Source organism: Erithacus rubecula, assembly GCF_903797595.1.
Source record: "Erithacus rubecula genome assembly, chromosome: 8".
Taxonomy (NCBI): Eukaryota; Metazoa; Chordata; class Aves; order Passeriformes; family Muscicapidae; genus Erithacus; species Erithacus rubecula.
The window spans coordinates 25,459,538-25,484,703 of NC_136659.1; the positions used below are offsets into that span (position 1 = coordinate 25,459,538).

At 39.2% G+C, this 25,166-nt stretch overlaps 1 protein-coding gene across 2 annotated transcripts in view; it reads left to right on the forward strand.

Annotated features, from left to right (window-relative positions):
* The first annotated feature begins 482 nt into the window (after positions 1-482).
* Positions 483-25,166, forward strand: part of RALB (RAS like proto-oncogene B) — a 44,133-nt gene continuing 19,449 nt past the window's right edge. The window contains exons 1-2 of one of the 2 annotated variants that reach the window (XM_079311655.1): positions 483-622; positions 19,291-19,384. The gene's annotated coding sequence lies outside the window, so the exon portion shown is untranslated. Of the gene's footprint in view, positions 623-19,290; positions 19,385-20,664; positions 20,847-25,166 lie in introns of those variants that run through there. The other variant, XM_079311654.1, reaches the window with a different exon arrangement.

Here is a 25,166-nt window from a genome sequence, read left to right on the forward strand (position 1 = left end):
ACAGGATGCCCAGGGAGACTGGAATGTCCACCCTTGGAGATATTCACAACTATAAAGGACTCAGGATACTGCCAGTGAATGGATACATGTGGGTCCCTGTTGCTTACACAGACCCAGCTGTGGCTGCAGACCCAGCTGTGCTGGGGCTGGGTAAATTTGCCTCAACAGAGTCTGACACAGGCAGCAGCAAGGATTGCTCTGAGGTGGCTCAGTTGTAGTAGGTCTCTTAGGCTAGTTCTAGTGATGATGCAAACATAGTTTTCTAAGTTTGTAGTTTTTATTTTTTGAAATTTTTTTTTGTTTATTGAAACTTTTCACTAGAAAGGGTGGGAAAGATGAATTAGGAAAGTAATTTTCTCTTATTGGCAATTCAGGTTTTTTCAGCTGTTACTTTTTACATTATCTACAACAGTTTCCTTGTTTTTAGAATAAGTGCATGATATCATATCCTGTGCCCTACCCTTTTCTTGTAACTTTCTGAGGCATTAGGAGGAGTCCAGATATAGTCATCATGTGGATTGGCCTGTAAAACTGTAGTAGAGCTCCTTCTGCTACCCCCTGCCTGCTTAATTTGTACTCCTTAAGAAACTGCTGCTCTAGGACAAACGACCCTTTAATCACAGTGAGTATCAGCTGAGAAAGCAAACAATTTATCCAGCTTGTAAAGTTGCATCAGAGAACGATCACTGCTCTGTGTATTTACATTTATGTGCACTTTGGGACACAAAAGTAAAAGGAAAACTTGCTGTCAGTATTTGATACTGAAGTGGAGAAGGGAGTTCCCTGGCCCAGGTGGGGTGAGAAAAGGAACAGCAGCCACACGGGATGCTCTCAGGGTGCAGAGATTGGATTAAAGCTGTGGGCTAGGTATAGAAAAGGTACATGTATTGTGCCAGGCCACATACCTATTTGCTGTGGATGGACAGACAGACATGAAAAAAACAGCTGCTAAAATGTATATGCATGCAGCTGTGCCCAAGCACATGGTGCTGTGTTAATGCTGGATGACAAGCACCTCTTATTTATTCTTAATCTGGTTTTGTATAAGGAATGTAGTACTACTTCCTAGTAATAAGCAAAATAAAAAGAGAATAAAAGAAATAGTTGTCTTCAGTAATCTTCACTCATCCCTAAAGCATGCAGGCCAAGTAAACATTCACAGGGAGTCATTGACTTCTTTTTGGTATAACTATAACCTGTAGTGGTATTACTGCTGCATTTTTCCATCTTGGTTTGTAGCTCTGAAATGCAGAGCTAAAGGTTCTTCTACCTTTGGGGTAGAGTCTAGGGTTTTGTCTAGATGTCTCTGACATGCTAATTTAGTCAAAACTAGGTAAATATATATATATATAATAGTTATGATTATGATTTATTATTATATTTGATATATGTATAAGGTAGTTGATCCATGTTTCACAGCATAAAAAATGTTCTAATGAAAGTAAATAAATGACATGTGTTTCTGTCTACCAAATGAACTTTAACCTAGAAAGTTGCTTTTAAAAGGATAGAGCACCTGTATTTTCCTGTGTCTGCTGTCCTCATAGAATACCAAACACTAACTTCATCATAAGGTTGTAAAGGACTTAGGATCATGCTTTATATAAAGGCCTCAATCTAGGATTAGATGGAACCAACAGAAATTGATATTTTTGTGAATACTTCAGATAACAATGACTGTCTTCAAAATAGTCCTTAGTGATGTAAGCAACCATACAGGAAACACATAACCTTTGCATATGCCATTATCACATTACTTTGTGTTTTTAATCTGCCCACTGTGGTTTTGATCAGCTCCTTCATGGGGTCACAGCAAAGTGTCAGTTAAAAGCATTGCTTTTTGTTGTCTGATAAACTGCACTGTGAGGTAAAAACTCATCTTTGGTTTAAAAATTGCTGATGTAGTTAGTTTTATGATAACCTGACATTTTGTATAACACGGCTATAATAAAAGTAGCAAGATGCTGAAGTTGTGCTGTGTGCTGCTCAGCCTCAGTAGCATGGAGGTGACCATTAGAACAGCTCCTCCAGGGTTGTGCCTCCTGCAGTGACCTGCACCAGCTTCTGATCCAGTCCAGAGATCAGCTGACAAATAGTCTTCACAGGTGATGTTTTTACATGCCTACCAATTAGTACTTTTACATGTCTACCAGTTAATAATTGGCGTGTACTGTGCAACATGAGGGATTTGTAACTCATTTAATAGAATATCACAGCGGATGTTCATGTTTCCATAGAAATGTTTGTTTCTTGAATTCACTGAGATCTTGGTTCCAACAAAGTTCTGTGGTTGAGTTCAGTAAAAATTCTGGTTTAGAAAAACACTGTTTCCTTTCTCTGGATTTAAATCACTGCCATTCACTTCCATTACATGTAAACTTGCTTATACATCATGTAAAAAACTCACCTTAGTACTTCAATTGTGTAACCTACTGAAGAATAATGATATATTTTTTATTCATACTTATAGTTTGGTCTGTCTAGTTTGTGGTAATGATTTTTTTCAACTTATAAACTTATTTCAAGGGCTTCACTCAGTTTTAGAATCCAAGAATATGGGATGTAGTCAGGCCACTATGTTGGCCACCTGCCCTTGATGAAGCCACACTGAATATCTCAAATCTCCTCCCTGTCCCACATGTCCTTTCCTGATTTCTTACACCTGGATATTGAGAGCTCTTGCACTATATGAAAAATGTCTAAGTCTACCAGTTCTGTTCTGCTCCCTTTTCTCTGAGGGCAGTTTGTTGGGGGCTCCTTTTGTTAACTCCTTGAAGAGCTGGAATTTTGCTTTACTAGAATTCAGGGGCCTGACTTCACTCTTCACCCAACCCATATCCCTGGGGACTGCAAACTCCACCAATGTGTGATCACAGCAGCTGAGGCTGCTGCCAATATTGATGTCACCAATTAGCTCACTTGTGTTGCTAACCAACAGGTCCTGTAGTTAATTATTTTGTTGTCATGCTTTAGAAATCCAAAGAAAAGAATGAATCAAATGAAAGAGATGTGTATTTTCCATTATAGAAACTGATTCTGCTCTTGTATCCTGTTTGCATACATCTTCAAAAATAAATTTTCCAGCACCTTGCATTCAAGAAATGTTAGGTATGCATAGCAAATGTTTAATTAAGTAATCCCACACAGCACTTGTGAGGCAGGCTCCCTCATTTTACAGGTGAGACAGAGAGTGAGGCAGTAAATTGACTTGCTTAATATCATACAGTGAGTCAGTGCTAGTGCTGAAAATAGACTTTATGTCTTCTGATTCTTTTCTCTATATTTTGATCATCAAAATAGACTTAACTTTAAAGTTGAATGAACTCCTTAGTCTATTCAAATAATTCCTCTCAATTTCATGTTGGAGGATTATGTTTAATCATGTAAGCAATACTGAAATATTTACAAAAGCATATATTGCTTCAGGTTATTAGCTCAATATATATATTTTTTTACAGTGATCCTGAACTTAAAAAAAAAAAAAAAAAAAAAAAGCCGTGAATTTTAAGGGCATTTTTAAAGTGTTATCTCCTTCAGTCACTGTAACTTCTTTTAATACTCTCATGAGTATAGGGCCGTTCCACTTAATAACACCCATTGCTTTAATTAATGGAGCACACTGAAGTTATTGGCCCACAGAAAGCAAAAGATAGACTGCTGGTTATGCTGTCATGTCTAAATGAAAATGTATCATGAAGCACAAAAGAGCAACAGCATGTTAAAAAATATGTACCTAAAAGTGCAGTACTGAAATACATGCTGGGTCATCTCTGAATAAAGTGGTAGAGAAAGAGATGCAATCCTTGCAGACCTGTTTAAATGAACAATACCCATGTTCAGCCCAATGAAATGCTCCAGCAGCTTTAGGGCTTTCCTGAGCACAGTCCACAGATTTGTTTATGCTGATAGGACATATATATAAATTTTTCCAATCCTTGCCATGTTATCTGTTTAACAGTGTTCTTCAGCCTGGGATAAATGGCCCAGAAAATATGTACATAAGCATAAGACTTAAAGAGGCTCAGGAAAGAGGAATGAAGAAATAATGTTACCATGACTTGCCTATTACCTATTAACCTGAGTACAGACACAGCTGTATGTTACACAGCCTTATACAATACTTTGTATCATACAGTATTTTTAGTATGAGAGAGACAAGCAGCAAAGGCTGTGGTCAGCTCCATGATTTTTAGAAAGTCTTTTGCCACATGCAATGAATAGGGCATTGTGGTGTAGGCAGCCTTACAACTTAAATGAAATTTAATAACAAAATACCTTAAAAATTCGATAACTTAATTGCTGAATGCAAATAAAGCTCCTAGGTGGCAGAATCAGTAAGTATTGGCATGCTGTATTTATAGAAACAACTCTAAAGTAATGTAACGTGTTGTACTTGTAAAGATTATCACATCTTGCCTACTAATTACAGGCTAGACAGAATGTTTCAGGTAAGATGCCAAGGAGAGATGTTCCAAGGACATTCTGCTTCCTCTTTGGGGTCAATACTTCTAGTCTACCATGAAGTTTCCCTTTGGGGTTTATCTTTTTCCTAAAATGTTAACTGTTTTGTACTTTGCCACTAGGACTATGTCATCAGTGGTCAGATGCCCAAGACCCATCAGAGTACCACTCCAACTTTGCTTTCTATTTGTGCTACAGAGTAAGGGTTTTTTCTCAGAAACTTCAGAAAATATCCTGATGCCAACTGATGAACAGTTTGCAAGACAGCACTGTGTCTGTGTACTACTATCAGGGATAGATATACTGCCTTTCAAAGGTTTTTGAAAAGCAGGCAGGAGTTGTCCAGTACAAATTGGGCAAAGAAGACAATCTTGTGACTTTTATTGACTTTGAAACCAAACCCAAGAAAACAATGCAAATAACTGATTATTTTTTATAGCTCTTTATTTATGTCTCCTTTTATCTGTAGCTCCTATTAAATGTAGTGGTAATAGTGTTTGATGAGTTGAAAATTTTAATCAAACATTAGACAATATTTGTGAAAAACAAGGTTCAAAATAAGATGCCCAGGTGTTCTCTTCCAGATTGCAAATAGGAAAAAGAATTTGATCAGTCTGTGTGTCTGATCAAAACCAGCCAAACCAGTAGAAATTAAATACATGAACATTCAGTTCATGGGTAGAGATTCCTTTTCATTAACAATTCAGCTAATAAGTATGAATAATGAGTCAGCTTGAGAAAAGCAGAAATTACTTGTGAATAATCTGAATGAGAATGGGGGATGCATAATACAGTATCTCATTTGAGAAGAGTTCTGACAAAATAGGGGCCTTGAATTTTGAATGCAGAGAGTTATACTTGCTTCATCTCTTATTGAAGAGAATAGATACAAGCCAGCTCCTATGATTAAGTAGATATTGTGATATTTTACCTAATTAACATTATTTAAGATCCTGCTTTCAGAGAAGACCTCAATGTGTCTTGCCCACCTTAAGTAATCGGATTATTGGTCACTGCTCTCTGGCAGGTTTATTGCAGCCTTGTTCTGTTGATTCAGCACAGAAAGAAAACATTTTAAGAATGTCAGTTCTGCAAGTAGTGGGGATTATAGGCATGGTAACAGTACATGCTTATGAAAGGTATATGCTGCCAGACTCCATTCTCCATGGCAGCAAAAGGGAAACTGAGGTACAGCCATAGTGCTGCTTTGAAGAGTTCATATAATTAATGTGCTATTCTTTAGATTTGATTACAGAATTGAGAAAGCATTTGTGGCAATATGGTGCTTATACAGAAGAGCCAGAAAATGTAAAGGGAAAAGAAAGTGAAAAGAAATACATAATGAGGGAGTTGGCCAGTTTATTTCCCAGGCTCTTTCACTGGCCTGAGCCCACTGAAAGGGGCAAAACTAAGCAATACAAGTAAAAAAAAATCCAATATGAGTTACCTTAAACTCTAATAATTATAAAATATGGCATTAGCAATACAGACAAGTAGATTTTTTCTAACATTCCTTATTATGTTAACATAGCATCATAAAGGTCCAAGAACCTTGGATCACACAGCTTGCAAAATACCTCTAGAATGTTTCTTGCTGGAGCTAGATACAGTGAGACAAGCATAAGCCAAAACTGTAAATATGGGGAATATTTTCAATAAAACAAGTGGTTTCTGCTGAAACTAGATTTGCTTGAGGACCAATTTCTGGTTCCAAGTGTCTTTCAGTGCTCACAGCTGAAGGTAGCTTCGGGCCAGATTGTAATAATGTTCACTCCTTGATCTGATGGGCGGATGTGTTTAATTAACCTTTGTTTCTGCAGAAACAGACATTCTGGCAAGCTGCAGGAATGCTAAAGAAGGGAAATCTAAACTGCACTGAACCTAGGCATATTCTATATACCTAGTACTAGATAAAGAATGTTAATGTAGATAAATACTGTTTCCTAGGAGATAGATCTGTATAAATAATTTCTGTAAAAGAAATTTAAGATGGATCCCCCGGTAGGACTCATTAATTTCACAAGATCCAGCTATGGTCCCATGCCCTTGGGATACTTGTCTCTTGTGTCTGGCACAGTTCTTCAATAGGTGGTCACAAAAGCATGTGTTTAAAGTGGAAATATTCTGCTTAGTATCTCTTGGATGGAGTTAGACCTGACAGCCTCATTGCTTGTTCCATGTCCTCCAGTGACTTCTCCAGATACCAGAGCCTGGACTGACCCTTCCCTGAGCTTCCTGTAAAGTGCAGATCTTGAGGTTTATAGCTAATTCATCAGAAGGTTTATGGCAAGTCTAATGCAAAGCAGATATCCTTTGCATGAAATTGCTGAAGGTGCTGGTTTTTGCTTGAAAAACTAAAGCACTGTAGATTACAATCATACAAACACAGCAAACTCCCTGGCCACAATGTCCCTAATCTTTCACTAAAAAATCAACAACTTTGCATGAGTGTTTTGAAAGAATGCAAATCAGAGCTTATCGTCTCTGACCTTTATCAGCTCTGCTGCCACAATAGCATCACTGTTTCCTATCTCCTCCCCTTAATAAGTGACACCCTCCATTCCTCTCACTTCCTTTCCATTCCATCCCAAACCTTTCTGTCTGAGAGCCTTTTTAAAGCTCTGCTTTGTCATCTGGTTTTGCTGCTACTGTGGTCTAAATGCCAAATTTCTTCAGTCCTCGTTGTCTTAGTCTCAGTCAGCCAAGTCTCTGTTTTCACTTAAAAGGCATTTTATGAGCTTGAATGTTGGAAATTCCTTCTACTCCTTTTAGTCTAACAAAAAGGTGTATTTCCAGCTGAAAGAAACATTTATGTTGCAGCATAATTCTTACTAAAACTATGGTGCAGCAACACAGTATCAATCACAATCATAAACAGTACTTTTCCCACCTCAGCACTGTGACACAACTCTTGCTTTCATAATACTGTGCAAAAATCTCCACATTGTCACAGTACATAAGGACTAGTGCTAAGGGTAGGGTTGAATTTGTAACTTACTAATCCCATGTTTTGTCCATTGGGTTTCTGTTCCAGAATGAAGTGTTGTGACAACAAATGAGGTAACCAAGGAAAAATCAAACTGGCTACAACTGTCAGGCTTATGAGTTCAATATAATTCTTCAGCCTGTTCATACTGGTGTCCGTTTGTTTCTAGTAAGTACTGATGACTCCAAAAGCCACAAACTGTGAAGTTCCTGGGTGATGACAATTTCCTTTGTAATGTTGCCCAGTGTCTGAGACTATCCTGACAGGGTTGTGTAGTCCTGCTGTGAGCAGTGTCCTATTGCAAAGAGAAGGTTTGCACAAAGACTGAGGGTGGAATAAGTCTTTATGTTCAGATATAAACAGTGATCTCCAAAAGCTCTTAACACTAACTCAGAGCAACGTCAGTGGATGTAGTCAGGCTGACACAGGAATTTTGGAGATTCTTGACCAGCATGGTTCAAAATGCAGGCCTCTGGCCCAATCTGGTCTGCAGGATCTTCTGTCTTGTCTGAAACACCTCTTCTATGGAAATTCCAACTAGCAAGCTGCTGCCTCCTCCCAGGGATAAGGAAAGGAATGAAGATTATTCTCAGGATGAGCTGCTGCCTCATCCCAAAGAGAAGGAAATGTGGGCAAGGATAGCACCCTGATACAGAGAAATTGTTGCTGTGCTTCTGTTTGAATGATTTTGAGTGCTTGGACATGTGAAAGACACAGCCTACTGCCTTATCTCTGCTGAGCAGGTAAGAACAGCAGCACCTCTCCACGCCTGCTGTTCTCATTTGCTACTTGTTGGGGAGTGGGAAGAAGGGATGGGACACAGATAAAGGGACAGTAAATTTCCCCTGCAGCCTGTCCCTCCACCCAGCCTTCTCAAGCCTGATTGACTGCCCAAGCAAGACAGTATGAATGGTAGGAAGTATGAAATCACAGTCCTGACCTGCTATTGATTGTCATCTCAGTCAAGCTAGCAGGGTACCTCTCCAGATTTTGATCAATGGCAGTTAATTACGTTTTTCCTCTTTGGAAGTGGTATACACTTCTTTCTTTTGTTAGCTTGTTTGATAATGGCAGGGGATTTTTCTGAAGGTAATCTTGGAACAAAACAGCAGCTCCAGGCACTCTGTAAGAAGCCAAATACAAGGGAAGGGTGGAGTAAAGCTGCTATTTGATAATAAGAATAGTCTACAAGAAAGTTTCCTTATCTCTCTTCAATGCTTGTTTTTCAGAAAGTAACTGTGATGAAAAGGCAGCAACTATTCTTCTCTGAATGTAAAATCTTTTCTGATAAGATTTCTGGAAGAACTCAGATTCAAAGCTATCTTCATTCAAATCCTTCCTAAAATGCATTTCTTCCATAATGTGTTTCTATGCTAATCCACTAGGCGTTGCTATTTACATCTTTAAAAGAAACAGAGTATTTAATCTGGACTGATTGTAGATTAAGAATGACTAAGTGCATGCACGTCCCATAGGAAAGCATAGTCTCTGGAAAGAATCTATTGCCTCCTGGCAGTAGTCCTTTATATTGTCGTTTTATTACTTATTGTTAGTTATAATCTCCACAAGGAAGGGACTTTGTCTTAAAGCATCATTTATGCCTTTTAAGGCATCATTTATGTCTGTAACTTGTTGTAATCACAGAATATTCTGATTTAGAAGGGACCCATAAGGATCACTGAGTCCAACTTTTAAGTGAATTGTCCATATGGACATCAAACCCACGATCTTCTTGTTATTAGCACCATACTCAGACCAGCTGAGCTAATAGTGAAGATCAAGAAGGAAACAGGAAGTAATTTGACAGTGCAAATTATCTCCATCTTGAACAACTGCCAAATTCTACTCTGCCATCTCAATGTATATCCAGATTTGGTGTTAAAGTCACTGGAATGGAATATGGTCATAGCTCTTGAAACAGAGAACTGAAGGGGAGAGGAGGCCAGTAATACTGCAGCTAGTCGATTCATTCCCAGTATCTTAGACTATGCAAATATTAAATAAACCTTAGTCTGCAGAACAAGCTGAGTCTGTGCTGCCTTGTGTTACAGGCTGCTAATACAGCTCAGAAGTGCACATCTGCTACATAACAGTGTAAAAAGGTACCCAAACCAGGTACTATTCTAGTGAGGTCACAGTTTCATGAAATTACATTTGAGGTCATATATTTAGGCTAGTACTTATTTGAGGTTGCATTAAATTCTTGCTCTACAGTAGCATTTTTTTTCAATGAAAACTTCAGAAAACTTCTGTGATTTACTCTGTGAAAAATTGCATGGAGAGACTATTTCCTCTGAGTCACCACTGGGAAAAATCCACTATTACAGAGGTGAAACATAATTGTGACAGCTAGCATTGAAAGAAAATAACTACAACTGTAGGTATTTTGAACACACTCAGATTTTTTGTAGGTATATTGAATATACCCAAATCTGTTGATACAACTTATTTCAAACCCAAAGGTGTCAAAACTATTGCTTTCTAAAATTGTAATTAATCTATATGTCCATAATTTTACATCACTATAATAATTATCATTAAAACGTTAATTATAGATTGGTCCTTCACAACCAAAATACTCATTATTAGATAAAACATGATGGTTATTTATATAACAGAGGTAAAGAAAGAAATAAGATTACTGCATCCACCAGAAATGTCTGGACCCTCTATTTTTCAGCAGTGTGTGGATATCTGTATTCTGGCAAGGAAGCCCTGCCAGAAGAGGCATAGGATGTTGTAGAGGGAGCAAGCTTGGATCCAGGAAGGAAGGCAACGCTTCCTGACACTCGTTAGCAATTTCAGAGGAAGGAGAGCATCCTGCCTAGTCATGCTAAATCAGCTGAAGAGTCCCTACTAGCACAGCAAATCCCTTACCCATCCTTGTTGAAGCAGAAGGATATTCAGATTTGGTTAGGAAAAAAAAGCCATGATTTTAGATGTGACTGTGCAAAGTACCCATTAAACTTTACTCTCCTACACTGTGATTTTCTAATTTGCTCAAGGGCGCTGTGAAATTGAAAACCTGAGGGCTTACCTGTTTTTATTTTTTCTCCCTTTATCAAGCACACTGGGTCAGTTTTCACCCCTTTGTGCTATGCCTTGGCTTAAATATTTATGTCATGTCCCATTAAAATTCTCACCTGAGAAGTTTCATTCTTTCAGCAGCACTACTACTTTACACCGTTTGGTAATTTGTGAAATTCCAATATATTTAGTGTGACTAAGTAGCAGAGTTCAAATAGCAGTTATAATTAGCAACATTAAATTCCAAAAGTACTTGCAAAGCACTTAATAATATAAATTTAAATTGGTTTGTGCGAGTAACAAGTGTAAATAACAAATTATACAGACTCGAATACATTTAAAAAAAACTAACACAAAAACCAAACAAACCAAAAAAAGCCACAGCAAAAAATCCTTAGGAAAAACACACAAAGAAGAAAGGTTATATTAGGCTAAATTCTCAGACTATGCTTCATTACTAGTACTGTTACCATTTATCAAAGACTTTCAAGTCAGTTCTGATATTTTGTCCCTTTGAGTTTGTTACTTTGACAGTTACATTCTCAACTGTCTTGTTCTTACCTAAACTATCCCTCTTAAAAGTTTCTTTGTCCACATTATTTCTGGTCGGATTTGAATCAGCAAAGCAGAACATTTCCTGTCCTTGGTGGGATGAACCCACACTGAATATGAGGAGACTGTGTCAGCACTAACAGGATGCAGACCAGGAAACACTGCATTTTATTAACAGGAACTAGAACAAGAGTAACAAAATTTTGGCACAATTAGAATGAAATAGTTGTACATGGAACAGAGTAAGGGCTGGAACTAAAACATTTTTTATATAACTGAAACAAGGCTGCCAGCAGACTGGTTTGGTAGATTTGGAAAACATCAGGAGCATATGAGGAAAAGGTTCAGCTCAAATCCTAGGGTTTGAATAAGAGTTCTGGCTGCCCAAATAACTGGAGTTGTGTCTCCAGCAGGCTGGAAAAGTCTGCTTTAGTGAGTTGAGAATACAAATGAGTTATGTCCTGGAGCAACGAGTCATTGACACTCTCCTGAAAAATGAATAGTCAAAAGTTTGGAATTAACAAAAATGGAGTTAGAATTAATATTGGTCAATAAGAATAAAAATTGGCTCCAAATCTCCTGCTGGAACACAAAGCATGCTTCTCAGAGAGCTAAAAGTGCACATGGACCAAAATACAAATAGGAAATAGCTCTGTGGTGTGGACCTAAAATAAGATCAGGAGTAGCCACAAGTGTGGTGCCTTCTAATGTATGGTAGCTCTGTCTGCTCCTCAGCACTTTCTAATCTGGACTAGCATGTTTTCACCTCTTCTAGCAGTAACTTTAGAGTCTCTCCATGATCCAAGCCTGTGACACATTTTTGAAATTTGCTAGATGGAGGAAGAATGTACATCTTAAAAAGATGAAAGATGTTTTATTGGTTAGCTTTATAGGCTGGTCTTCCTGTTAATTATAGCAATATACTGAAAGAAGTCTCTAAAGGGATAGGTGAGCATGGTCCTCCATTAGCTGTCTGGAAAAGCACAAAAAGTCTTATGTCTTCTGTAGCCAAAAGAAACTTATATTTAGCTTGTGGGAGATGGAAATAATCTTTTCAGAGAAATGAATTTTACAGCCTTTTTCATGTTTCATTTGCTGATTTGTGTCCTTGAGATCTGTAAAATCAGGCAGTACCCTCCTTTATAACATCTGCATTTATAACAACTAACATGGTAAGAGGACACCCTTTCATTAAAAGCTTTTAGAAGGGAGAAGGTGAAACTTGCTGGTGAAATTGATGCTATAGATGAGGCAACTAAGGACAAATCATGGCAATTTCACCATGTTTTTACACTTACATCTTTTGGGAACTGACAGGAGAGATTATTTTTTATTTATACCCATTTCTGAGAAGCAGACCCAATAATTATCAGGTAGTTCACCTGTGTCATGCAACAGCTATGTCAAAAGCCAACAGTTAAACTACATGTAATAAGGATCTTGTGTGTGGAGTCACCTCATAAGGACAGCTTTAAACAAAGATAGAAAATTCTGGGGATGAGACAGAGTGTTTCCCACACTGTAATCAATCTGTTGAATAAATCTCATTTGCTTTCATCTAGAATAGACTCTTGTATCTGAGGTCTCCTAAGGGCCTCTGGAATCACATTACAATGATTCCTATCTTTTAGTGCTGATAATCAGTTCTTCTAACACAGGTAAAAGTCCTAAGTGAATAGTTTACTTCTATTTGCAAAAGAGTTCCCCATTAGAAGTTTTTTGTTTTGTTTTGTTTCTTTAATGCTGAAATCTTTACCTGTTTCTACTTTTTAATTGCCTTGTTTGCCTGGTAAGAACTAAGAAATGAAACTTCTGTAAAATATGTAGAACTTTAATGGCAGAAAAGCTAGCTATGACTTAGTGAAACTGAAAACTTCTGTAAAATCACAGCTGTCTCTGGGCAAGAAATTACAAAAATTGTAAAGATGAGCTCAATTTAATAAAGTATTAAAGATGAGTCCTGAAATTTAAGGACATTTTAAATGCAAGCAGAATAGTACTGCAACTCTTTATGCCATTATTCAGACTGCATTTATAAATGGTAGTTTAGGCTTATCTCCATCAATATACAACAAAGCAAGAAAGTGCAAATCAGCTAAGTGGAAAAGGAATTGAGTTTTACCATCTTTTCCTGAACTGAAAGTTTCGCAAGTTATCCCAAGAAAACACTTGGAGAGGTATAAGAAAAGCTACAAGGAAACTGTTTCTGAGTGAAGAAGTCAAAAGAAGCCCAGCTGATCCAAACAAAGGATTCTTTACTTGCTAAAGAGAGGGATTCAGCAGGTGGTCACATTGCTTGGGCTCTGTGAAAGGAAACTGAAAAGGCAGAATTACATGGAGCTGAATCTAGCATGGACGTGACATGACTGTTGCATTTTGCCTCTGACATGATGGATATCTGCAGCCACAGTGGCCAAATCCATGGCACTCTTGCTTTCCAAAGAGTATGGTTTTTTTTTGGAAACAACTGAGGGAAGATTCCACATTAATTTCAATGCATTGTGCAATGCTTTGAGAGAATGGAAAAATAACATTGTGGGCCACCCCTCCACATTTTATGACCATTTCTCTAGTGATTAAATCTGTATCAATTGACATTTAGCATTTTGCAGATGTTTTCACAGACAGGGATTGGTATGGAAGAAAAAAGGCAGGGGAAAATCAGGCCTTGTATGTCTTATGACCTGGTTATAATTCCATTTAAAATGTTACTGAACTATTGCATAGAAAATGGAAAGCCTAAAAAATTGGCAGGAGTTATAAAGGGAATAACTGTAGTTATGTGAGCCAGATCAAACCAATTCATTTTCTGCTACTGAAAATCTGATCAGGAAAAATAGGCTAAAGGTCTGTTGTTACCCTTCAAGAAATCCAGCTTTAAGATGAAATTCATGCCTGAGTGCAGAGAAGCAATTTTGAAAAGTCAAAGTTTGATTTATTGTTCTCTAAAAGGTTGTGTAAAGCTTCTTTCTAAAGATCTCAAAGTTACTCAAAGGTGTTTTACATGATTAAAGGCAATCATAGTTCTCAAGGACTTTTGGAAGATGCAGATATAGGGGTTTTTACTGTAAATTTTAGGTTTTCATTCTGAAGAGATGGAACCTCTTGCATTAATTTGTTCAGCATTTGCATTACAGACACACTGAATCAGCAGTAGTACAGGTGCAGATTTGCAGTAAATTATATACACAGATTCTGCTCTCATCTATTAAAATGTCAAAACAAGAAAACAAGATTTGAAAAAGCCAAGATATGACACTATTCAATAAACTGTAGTTTGTCAAAAAAAAATCCAAAGTAGCCATTCTTTGGCCATTCTGCTCTAGACAAATCTGTAACATACCTTGCAAGGTCTTAAAACACAGTCCTGCAATGGAAGGGAAAAGCCAGATTAAATTAAAGCAAATATTCACTATTTCCCAGTAAAAGGCTTCTTTGAGGCTGCAAATATGAGATGAATTTGGGATTTCAGTTATTTATTTTGAGGAGATTAGCCTAGGTAGAGGAGTGGGTAGATTTGCTTGTGACTACATAATGTAGTTCTCTTGTGTTACTAATCCAGTGTAGCTGTAGTTCTGTACTCTTATTTTGGCCAAGGTACATTACTTTTGTAGACTGAGGATCTCACAAACCAGCACAGCTCCTCCCAAGCTTTTCCAAAGGAATAGGAGTTTTACTGTAAGTTGCATCAAAAGACAAAAAAATAGTGGGTTTTTTTCTTTTTTGAATTTACAATGTATTCATTAATGAGCTAGTAGATTGAGTATTGATTAAACCTATTAATATATTGAATCACAATTTGCTACTAGTGACATAATTAGCTGCTAGCAAATAGTCTTTTCTAAGAAGTTAATCTCTGACTCTTCTGACAGATCGTATGTGTGTGTTACTGTTCACTGAAAAGTTAAAAAACAATTCAAAAGCCCAAATGTTACAGGATACAATGCATGCTTGTTTTTAATTTTGTTTCCTTAATTCTCTAATGTAAAGCATGTTGTACTTTTATCAATTTAACATTGAGTAAAAGGAGGGCCTCTGTAGATGTATTAGTAGACTGTGGACTTATCAACCACAAGTAACATGTTTTAACAAGTTTTGTAGTTGAGGACAATGTAATGCTGTAACAATATGATACTTACATGAATGTATTCATAGGTACACAAACTTCCTCATAAACTTCACTGGTGGAATAAGTTCCTACAGGTTTACTACCCAGTTTACCCACTGTGTTTAAAGCTTTAACCTCTGTATTTAAATACAGGAACTAACAAACAGTGAAGTATTTATTATATGGTGTAGTAAATTCAGGGAGTAGTGTCTGTAGCAAAGTGCAGCTGAAGAGGAATTTTTGTAGACAAAATTTGTAGCCATTTGTTTCACTATCCAAACCACTTCATACAGAACTTTCAGAAGAGATTTTCCATTTAAGTTCCCATTTAGACCTTCTTTGATTAGACATTTCCCAACACAATTGTGCAAAGACATGTTGTAGGTGCAAGAAAAGTGTGATATTTTTTAGCTGAGTCGTGCCAGAGTTTATTTTAGAAGGAGTGCCATTCTTGAATAGGTACTCTCATAACAAAAACTGTTACAAAATTCAGTTGCCAACATCTCTCTGGTAAGTTGTGAGGTGCTTTAGAAAAAAAATTCTATTGCCACTTAAATGTAAAGGAGCATCAAAGCTTCCAAACATTTGCAAAAGACATTGTGATTAAACATGGAAAAGGGAAAATTGCACTTATAATAATGAAGATAGTAAACTAAAAATTAAGGGCTTTCATGGTCAGAATATATTTACATTTAAAAATGATCTGGTTTAATTTCAGAAGGATTTTTTAACCTCATTCTAAGTTACATTAACTAATTAGAGATGTAGGCAGAAGTAGATACTTAAAAATAATATAATTTTAATTGAAAAACCTTTTTCTTTCTGAAGTATTGCTTCCTTGCTGCTAGAATGCTGGCTATAAAAGCCAGTAATTTTCATTATTAATGTAAGATACTTGTCAATAATTTAATCTGTAAAATTTGTTTTAAAAATAAGGGGGACAAGATCTGTTAGCATGAATTTTTTTTCAGGTATGCTCACATCACCTTTCAACAGCAGCTGTTCAACCACATAGCAATGTTCAACTCAGGGAGGTAAATCCTCAATTGTGTTAGCTGCTTATTATTCTGAAAAAACTCTCTTGCCTTATCTATTTTTTATTATTTTTATTATCTAATAATTCCTGTTTTTACAAGCTGACTTCAGTGTGATCTGTAGGACATTAAGACACACTTTCTACTCTACATTTAGCAGGTAAAGCTTTATTTAATGTATCTGCTTCAGCTGTACACTTCAGCAAACATGGGCCAGCTGGAGGGAGACCAGAGGGAAAGGAGAGTGACTGGCAATTAGGAAACATGACCTACAAAAAACAACTGCAAAATCAGGTGTTATTTGAAAGAGGAAAAAAACTAAAAAGAGTAGAAAAAAGTAATGACTTTTGAATATTTTTCATACAGGTGCAAAAAAGAGAAAAGAAAAAGTCTCATGGCTATGTCCAGTATGCAACTAATTAATATGCTTAATTTGCAGAAAGTAACAGTTAAGGTAAATGTTGTTTGGTTTTTTTCTTATGATAAAGTAGTTCAGTACTTTAAACAAACTGCTATGATAATACCACAATCTCAACTGCATTTTAAAAAATTGCAAGCCAGAAATTATATATGTGTAACTGATCTTGGCTTTGAGCCATGGAATGACCTCTTCTAACTCTTTGTAGACCCTTTATTTTCTTTGGATTCTTGGCTATCAAGTTATTTACAATAAACTTAGCTCCTTCTGTAGAGGTTCCAAGATCAGGCCCTAAATCTGTCATGGTGTTGATAATCATGACGATCAGAAGTGTAACACTTGTAAAACTGGAATGTGAAATCCCTTACCTCACAAAATGTCAGTGAGAATCTCCTTAAAAATGACCTTGTGATACGATCCTGACAAATCCCAGCTGTATCTGAAATGGAAAGGTTATTTGACAGTGAACTTTATTTTAGTGCGGTGACTTCCGGCTGTTTGTAACAAAAATAAAGCGAATGCTACAGTCAAAACACCATAATCTCATACAAGACCTAAACCAGAGTCATATTTCATTTACTATTGCTTGTTTCAGATATATTTTAGTTTATTGCTTTATGGTTTTTGAGTGCTGAGGTTCATAAATCATGGTGAGGTCAGCTGCATTCTCTTAAACTTACAAATAATCTGTAAAATGTACTTCTTGTTAGGCTATTCATGCCCAAATAGAAAATCAACTTTGAACTACATTATTTTTAATTTAGAACAAACTCTGTTTGAGGGTACACTATGTACATGTACCACTTCTTGCAAGTTATCTGAGCCTAGACTAACTCTGGCAGCTCAAGTCTGCACATACAAAAAACTGTGTATTTTTGGGAACAAATGGGACATCACAGTATTCTAGATAATACAGGGGGGGTGGGAGGGGGCAGGGTGGTGTTTCTGTTCTCCAAACATTCCTCTGTTTCCCCTATGAATGCTATCCAAGAATAACCAGGTGTGCAAAGGGTGTAGGAAAAGAGTTAATATCTGGGATTTAGATTTTTCCCATCACCAGTTTCTGGAACTAACTTCAGCTAATTTGTATTTAGAACTGCTCAGGAGGGAAGCATGAGTCCTAATCTTTGCAAAGAAAAAATATTTACTTTTCAGTCATCCCACCACACTTACTGTTGTTTATGACTCTGGCAGTGACATACAGTGCCCTGTTACATTCTCAGTGGGTTAGAAACTAAATATATGCATAAAAAATACTGTCCCCATCTCCAGGAATTTGCAGTTTAAAAGACGTTAAGACAGAATAAAGCAACAGCCTGAGACAAATTTTTCCATCTCTACTGAAATTTTACTTGTTTAGAAAGTGAAAGCACATAGAATAAAATAAATGCCATATAAATGACAATGAAAAGGAATTTTCTCCCCTAAATTGTTCTATAGAATTTTTCTTCCTAAAGTACTGAAGCAGAAAATATATCTGTAACCATGGAGATTATACCAGGCAACATGCATAATAATTCAAAATGTGGCATCACACAAATGCTCTCTGTCATGAGTGGATTACTACAAAGAAGCAGGTTTCCCCTAAACAATTTTCAGAGGCAGGGTAGATGTGGTTCCTTTCTTGACCCTCTTTTTTGCAAGGGGAAAGGGGAAGTGTCAGCACTGTGGTATGTGCAGGAGAGTTGTATTGCATTCAGTTTGAAAGAGTCAGTTTCCCAGGTTCTTGGCAGTTTTTAATCATAGATACAATTTGCTAAAAATGTTTATCTTCTACGAATTGTTACATCAGAGGTAGGAATCCACCACAGTGCCCATGTGGCGTGAAAGATGGCCGTGGAGATGCAGTCACAGGATAAATAGTAAACAGTGCTAATTCATTTTTACTTGGGTCTTCTTGGGTTTATTCATTTATTTTTAGGACCACATACAGATGTACAAAATCTATATTAAAAGCCATTCCTGGTTAATCCTAGAAATACCACGAATTGGCTAATTTAAGTGTTAGCTGTAAAATAGGATTCCTTACATTTGGCAATATTTTTTTCTCTGCTTATTCCTTCTCTGCTTGGATGGCATCAAATAGCAAATTGCTCTCAGTCTGCCAGCTTCTAGTGCAGGATGAATATTGATGCAATTCTGATACAATCTATAAGGCAGAGGGAAAGAATTGCTGTAATCAGGACCTTTCACAATACCTTAATTTCATAATTTCACTTTTCCTCACAAGGACTTTACTAAAATCTGGTGGTTTGCAGTTTGAGTTAGGAAGAGTAACTGATGATGATGTAAGGATGATGTAAATCCTGTTTACTTACAAACAACATAGAAAATGTTGTTTCCTTGAAAAGAGGAAAAATTCAGAAGATACTTTCTTTTTATGCAGCCCTGAAGTACTCAGCTGTTTCTCAGAGCCACACAACTATTTTTTCCCTGCCTCTGCAACTTCTTTTTCCAATTCCTGGCATTTTTTTCCCAACCCTGAAAATACAGATTTTAGTAAAACTCCTTCAAGTTCTTCCTCTATTTAGCTTTGGCAACAGTCCATTGTTTCACCTATCCCTTTTTCAAGGATTATTTTTTTTTTACATTCGTTTTAAATGACAAGCCTTTTTTATGCTCTCCAACTCGAAAATGCAATTTCACCCAGCCATCAGTGGATAGAGCTAGAACATAATTAATTCTTTCCCTTTCTCTTCTGCAGGAGGCCACATAGAAGCCCAGTGTGAAAGCAGGAGTGAACACAGTCACTTAACATATTACTTCTGTCCCAGAGGAGCTGAACCCGGAGATCAGTGGTAATCATAATTTCCATCGTTTCCCAAAGTCAGTGTTATCATGCAAAGTATATTTTTCCAGAAAGAATAATTTTACCCAACATATTCACTCTTAAATTTAGTGAGTGGAATTCAGATAGTCAACATGGAAGCCTAGAAAAATTGAGCAAATTAAAGCAATGAGAAAATGTATGCTTTCTTTTGTAACTGGCAAGATTGCTGTGCCTGATCATGTGATTAGTAACATTAGAGATGGCCAGAGAGAATTTGGATTTGGGAACTGATAAAGACATGAAGAAGTAATGGCAGTAAATACAGCGATAGGCATTATTTTCTTTTCCTGAGCAGTAAAAACTGCTCTGTGCTGCACACACATAGTGCAGCTCAATGATTTAATAAAGCACTCAGCACTCCCAACCCTTATGAGTCAAATCAGGGTCATTTCCACTCCTTTGCATTCTGACTTCAGACTTAATTTCTGTATCCATTGGTAGAATTTGCACTAAATTATGTGATGTATTTAAGACAGAGCTTTCTAGCTTCTCTTCCCCCTGCCCTCAGCACTGGTTCTGTCCGTCAGTTCAGGGAGGACATTGAGGTGCTGGAGTGAATCCAGAGAAGGGAAACAAGGCTGGTGAGGGGTCTGGAGTAAAAGTACTATGAGGAGAGGCTGAGGAAGATGGGGATGTGTAGCCTGGAGAAAAGGAGGCTCAAGGGGAACCTTCTCGCTCTCTGCAGCTCCCTGACAGGAGGCTGTGGCCTGTGGGGGTCGGGCTCTTCTCCCAGGCACCAGGGGCAGGATGAGAGCACAGCCTCAAGTGCGCCTGGTGAGGTTTGGGTGGGACACGAGGAGGAAATTCTTTACAAGAAAGGGTGGTTAGACATTGGAATGGGCAGCCCAAGGAGGTGGTGAACTCACCGTCTCTGGGAAAGACTGGATGTGGTACTCAGTGCCATGGTCTAATTGGCATAGTGTAGTTTAGTCATAGATTGGATTCGATAATCCCAGAGGTCTTTTCCTGCCTAAATGATTCTGAGATTCTTTTGGGTCAAACCGAGCCTGCGGTTTATGGGCTCAGCCGCCCGGCGGGGCTCTGCACAGAGCTGGGGGGCACAGACAGAGGCGGCGGTGGAGCGGGCAGCCCCTCCCGCTGCCCTCACCCGCTGCGCCGGCAGCGCCGGCCCTCAGCCGCCGGGCCCCGCCCCTCGCGGCCCTCCCGCCGGGCCCGCCCCGCCCCCGAAGCTGATTGGTTCGTGTGCGCCACCTGACCGCCGGGCGAGCGGGCGCGCGCTCGCGAGGAGCCGGGCCCGGCGAGGCGACGCCGGCGAGGGCGGAAGTGCGCGGCGGGGGCGCGCGGGCGGCGGCGCTGCCCCCTCAATGAGAGCCGGGGCGCGGCGGCAGCGGGAGCAGCGGGGCCGGGGGGCACAGCCGAGACGGGAGCCGGGCTGGAGCTGCCGTGCGGGGCCGGGCCTTAGCCCCCAGGTGAGAGGCGCTGCGACCTCGGGATCCCCCCAACCCCGCGCTTGTGGGGGCCTCAGCCGTCCCGGCCCCGCGCCCTCGGTGAAGGCAGGCGGGAGTCGCCGAGTCCCGGCCGCCGCCTGGGGACGTGGCTGAGCCCCCCGTCTCCGCGCTCTGCGGAGAGGGAAGGAAGGAAGGAAGGTGTCACCGGCGGTGCGGGGCAGCCTCTCTCTCCCGGTGCGTGGGGCGAGGAGGGTCCCGCGGCTTCTTCCCGGGGGTTCCTCGGCCTGGGCGAGCGCCGGCGCTGGGCGCGGGGCGAGCGGGGGCAGCCGGTGACCGTCGGGCCTGCGCGGGAGCCGCAGTGGGAGGCGAGAGGCCCCGCTCGTGGGATCGGCCGCTCCTGCGGCTGCCGGTGGCGCTGGGCTGAGGTGGAGCCGGGGGCCGCTGTGGCTCCTATCTACAAGTGGGACGTGGGGGAGAGAAAGGGCGAGGAGGAGCTGGCCTTGAGCGTTAGTCAGGCTGCCCTGCCTTCTCTTGGTGCCCTCGGATAAGTGATTGCGTTTCGTTTGTGGAAGATAAGCAGAGGGTTTGGGATGCTGTCGGTCTCAGCTAAGCCAGAAGTTCCTGGGGGATCTTGTTTTATCTGGGTAGGTTCTCTCTGTGCCCGTGTTTATCCTCCCTGCAGCCTTACCGGTGCAGATCTCGTAGGAAGAGAAGGGTGGTGCCTGAGCGTGACCTTACCTGGGGAAGGGCAGGGAGTGAGGTGAGACGAGGCAGCCCAGTCATGTTTCCTGAGCAGCTGGTGGAGGCCTCACTCGTCATTCTGCTGGAGCCCTGTTGAATCGATTCTGTTCCGAGAACAGCAGACTTAGCCTTGACTATGCCTGGGTATTTTCATTGTGGAAGGGAACGAGGAGACTGCACCTACACAAGAAGCAGCCTTGCGATTTTAAAAGCTGAAGATGCAGTTGGAGTAGTGTTGGATTTTGTCTTTTTTTAATATTTATTTTATTTTTAGCTGTTCTAATGTTACTTCTCTGGTTCCAAGATTCTTGCTTCTCTTCTGAGGGGTAGGAGTGTTTAAGACATTAAAAAAGACAGTTTTTCCTCAAAGGCAGTTACCCCTGAGGATGAGAACAGACAGGCACCTCCCTGTCCCCAATTAAAGTTGTCAGAGTGAGAGTAGGAACTAACAACTCGGAAGCAGACTTGTGGTTCTTGGAAGTGATTTGCTTGAAGGCGGAGAATAATTTTATTACAGAGAATTTAATAGCAACAGCTCAATCTTACTTGACAATAGCCTCTTTGCACTTATTCGCATATAGCAGACTTGCTAGAATAATTTTAGCTACTTTATATAAATTACAATAATTGAAATAATTTGGATTTTTGCTTATGATCAGATGATACCAACTTGCCTTGGTGAAATATTTTGCATTTATTTTCTCTATTAAATACTTCATTTAGGAATGAAATAGCCTTCAGACTAGTCCTGTAAACAAGTTTCCTCTGTTAGACTTTTAGTAGTAAATTGTTTATTTTCACTTCTTTTGGTGTAAGTTCAACTTGATTCTGTTTTGCATTCCTTCAAGCAAAGAAGAAAGTGAAGCTGGCCTATTTTTGCTAGTGTTATGTATATATTGCAGAGGAATTTCTAGTCTAAAGATTTAGCTGAAATGCTTTACAAAGGTTCTTAACTGAAAGCTTAATTTGACCAGACAATATCCTTTCTTGGCTGTCCTTTAAAACTCTCAAACTTCTCTAATTGACAGTGTGGTGGTACTGGAAATCTGGGTAGAAGAGCAGTTGAGGCATTTTGATCAAATCAAGTCAGTAACGATGGGACACTGCCTGAACAGCTTGGATGTGTGCACTGAAATCCTGGATGGTTTTTATAGTTTCTGTGATCTAATGCCTCATTTGGACCCTTAAGTTTTTTCAGCTGTTTAATTGATTTTGCACTTAGTGTCATTTGACCAAATACTGGATAAAATTCTTCTCTAGAAAGTGTTGGGGTCCAGGCTTCACATGGAGCAAAATTGTCCTGTGAACAGAGCAGAAGTGACCACGTGAAACAGCAGAACAGGCTCTCGCATCATGATTTGGGAGTGTGGTTCATAGTTTGTTCTTGTCCTGTAGACCTGTTCACTTTCCATGCAGTGGATAATTGCACATTAACTCAATCATTTCTTGCTAACTAGATTCGAGCTCCATGTGACCGATTAAATGAATTGCTTTCTATTGCACAAGGAGTTCATGTGAATTAATGGCCTCTCTTAGCAGGGGTACTGAAGGAGCCTGTTTCTCATGACAGCTGTGCAGGCACTAAGCACCCATGGAGTGCAAGTGCCCAGTGGTATCAGGACAAACAGTGCCTGAGGTTTGTAGGTGTCTTGTGCCTGTTGGTGTAGTGAGCAACTCGGGATAGCAGTAGTGGTGTCGAGGCATTTGAGTGAAAGGCAGTGGCTGGGGAGGTAGAAGTTGATAAATGTAGGTGCTCACTGCTTTTCATTCCCTGTGTGCCTGACTTCAAGTAACTTCCCAAGACTGACTTAGGAGAGGTGCTGATCCTAATTATTAGCCAGGTTATATAGCAACTTATATTCTCAAACTCGTTCTGTCTTGAGTTGGAAATAGTATCCTGCTGATAAAAACCTGCAGTTTTTAGGTTTTCTCTCTTTATCCACCTTTGAGCCCTGTCTCTGCTAACTGTTCTGCATCACTGTCAATCGGTGGTGATAAGGATCCATTGCTTGTTTCCTGCTATTGCTTGGAACAGCAAGGTCAGCAAACTGTCCTGGCTGTTGCACTCTCCTAGTGGTAATAGTCAATTTTGTGGCATTTGTTGTATGACACATTTGCTTGATTCTTGATGAGAGGCTGAAGAATGTGTATTTAAAAAGTCCTTGTTAATAGCTGCTAAGGAGCCATCATTTTTTGGGTAGTTCTTTTAGCCCATTAAACAGAAATAACCAGCTATTTCTGAGTGCCCCAGAAATATCAAATTGTCTTGTCATTTAAGCAAGATAAATCTACATAACTCATGCTTTCTCTTTGTTTTTCCAAATGCTGCTTTAATAGTAATATTAGAGAATCTGTTTTGTCTCTTGTGCTTGAGATGTGCAAATGTGTTTTTCAAGCCCTGTCAAAATGAAAGTCATGGAGTTGTGTAATGTGAGAATGTTGTTTAGGCTGATGTGCAAGTAGCTACTTGATTCTTTATGGTAACAAAGTGCTTGTTTAGAACTTCAACTATTTTCTGTGGAACCTTGAGCCCATAGCCTTCCTTGCTGAAGCTGTTGACAAAGGAATAATGGTTGATTACATGAGTATGAGACTTAATGGAAATGCATTCCTCATGAGGAATCTTTGCTGGATCAGAAGTCAAAGACCGAAAAAAGCAGTTCTGGGATTATAAGAATTTGTTAAAGTCTTAATCCTGTCAGCTGTTACTTTGTGAATTAGTGTTGCTGTCAGTTGAGGTGATTACTGTGAAACGTTTTAGGCCACTAATAATGCAGCAAAACTGGAGTTTTTAATATGTTCTTAAATTCAAAATGTGTCAAAACTAATCTGAAGTCAAAGCATAGAACTGGAAAGCTGAGAACATGCTGAGTTAAGCAGATGCTGTGGTTTCTCTGGTTTCTAGCTCTTTCTGTATATATTTTTACTTGCAGTAGAATATTTTTCAGAAGACCTGCAGACCTAGACTTAGCCCCTATTTTGGGTATGGTAGACATATTGAAGAATGTTTCCAACTTGGATTTAATATTGATGATTTTTTTTTCCAAGCTGGTGGTTTGAATCACAGGTTTAACAGAGAAAGGAATCCCACTTCATAGACAAGATTGTTATAAAGTACTGCATTACAGGATTATACTTAACATGACAAAGCACTTTAAAAGATTATTTGTAGAAACTACCTGAACCCTAGACTTCATCTATGGAGAACACACTAAAGTGTTGGCTGGGTTGTTTTTTTTTTTTTTTTTTTTTTTTTTAAATAGGTGTTTATAAGGTTAGTACAACCCTGCTCCAGAGGATGCTGTCTTGGGCACCAGTCTAAAGCAGACATTTAACAAGTGAAGTAGTTTTAGATCAAGTTGCATGCCAGTTGCCTCAGCTTTGCTGAAAAGTGGTGGTTCTGCTAACTGGGGAAGCTGCTCCCTCATTAAAATGAAATAATTGTAAAGTATGTAGTGATCTGTGATACAACCTTTCCACTAAAGTGCTGCTGCAGTAAGAAATTCCTCTCCATGATGGTACTCTTCTGCTATTTACTGTTCTTGGCTTACTGTGACATCTCAATTGGGGTAGGTAAGGAATTCTCATTAGTGTACTCAC